Raw genomic sequence first — 1555 nt, 5'->3', positions numbered from 1 at the left:
GACAGGTAATTTCTGGAAGTCCTGCTGTAGTAAAGCCTCCCAAAACACCATTTCAGGCCATCTGTGATCCATGGTGGCTGGATACTACCTGAACAAGCAGGAATAAGGAAAACATTTGAGGGTGTAAGTGAAGCCAGAAGTGGATTTGTGTAGGTTCTTTAGAAGTCAGTAGTTATTTATATGCTTTCAAACTGTCATGCTGGAGAAGAGTCTTGAGAGTCCTTTGGACTGCAAGGAGATCAAACCAGTCAGTCCTAAAGGAAATCAACTCTGAATATGCATTGGAAGGACTGATGCTGAAGCTGAAACTCCAATACTTTGGCCACCTGATGCAAAGAGTTGACTCATTGGAAAAGACCCTGATGCTGGGAAAGATCAAGGGCAGGAGGAGAAGGGGGTGACAGAGTATGAGATGGTTGGATGGCACCACCAACTCAATAGACATGAGTCTGAGAAAACTTCAAGAGATAGTGAAGGACAAGTAAGCCTAGAACACTGCAGTCTTGACTCTAGGGTCACAAAGAGTCAGACATGGCTTAGCAACTGAACAACAAAACAGCCATTCTGTGTGTGCAAGGGCTGAAGTTACTGGGTTTTGTTTTTTGTTTTTCTAAATAATATCACATTTCCATATGATCCAACACTGTGATCTCACATGCCTGTCAGGAGCCTGCAAGTGTGTTGTGTTGCTTATTGGGTTTTAAGATGTGCCAGGAAGAAGAGCACTGGGAGAAGCTATGTTCAAGTGCAGCAGAACGATCACCTTTACAATCCTCCTTTTCAAAGGTTCAGAAATCATTAAAGCATTCTTTGTGGTAGAGAGGGGGGAGAAGAACATATGCTTTTGAAGAGATGTAGAATGGCATTGAATGTGGCTTCTTCCCTAGTTAATCCCTATTTAAACCATCTGTTCTGTCTCTAGGTCCAGCTGCCTTTGAGGCATGAGTTCCCATGAGAAGAAGCAGCCCTGAATCCCACTTTCCCAGTCTCAACAGCAGCAGGTGAAACGTCCCTGCCAGCTTCCTCCCCAGCAACCATGCATCCCCCAAACCAAGGAGCTTTGCCACACCAAAATACCAGAGCCCTGTCACTACAGGATTTCTGACCCATGCCAACCCGAGGTTCCAGAGCCCTGTCACCCCAAGTTTCCAGAGCCCTGCTCCTCAACAGTCAACTCTAGCACCAACTCAACAGAAAACTAAGCAGAAGTGAGATGGGCTACAGCCTAGCCTTAGAGGAACCAACCATCAGATGTTGACCTTCCCTACTCTGATTAGGAGTCCCATTTGCCTTGTGTCACCCTGAGTCACAGACCTTCTTAATTTACACCCTAAAGTGTGTGCCATGAAGCTTTCTTTCCCAAACACACTGGGCCTCTACCCTCTGAGTTAGGCTGAAGATCTGAGTACCTTAGAACCTTAGCCTTCAGGTGCTCAGGATTCACCTGAAAGAGGGGCTTAAGGTGAAAACAAGTGGATCAGCTTTGTTCTTCCACCATTAAATGCATTTTCCATTCCTGACTGTGTGTGTGGTGGTCTGACTCAATTTCATTCCT

At 45.7% G+C, this 1555-nt stretch overlaps 1 pseudogene; it reads left to right on the top strand.

Moving 5' to 3' along the window:
* Positions 1 to 941: 941 nt before the first annotated feature.
* LOC120855820 lies at positions 942 to 1212 on the top strand (annotated as a pseudogene).
* Positions 1213 to 1555: the final 343 nt, after the last annotated feature.

This window comes from Oryx dammah, unplaced genomic scaffold (assembly GCF_014754425.2).
Source record: "Oryx dammah isolate SB20612 unplaced genomic scaffold, SCBI_Odam_1.1 HiC_scaffold_28, whole genome shotgun sequence".
Classification (NCBI taxonomy): domain Eukaryota; kingdom Metazoa; phylum Chordata; class Mammalia; order Artiodactyla; family Bovidae; genus Oryx; species Oryx dammah.
Note: the sequence above shows the minus strand (reverse complement) of the source record. Positions and strands in the feature narration are given on the sequence as shown.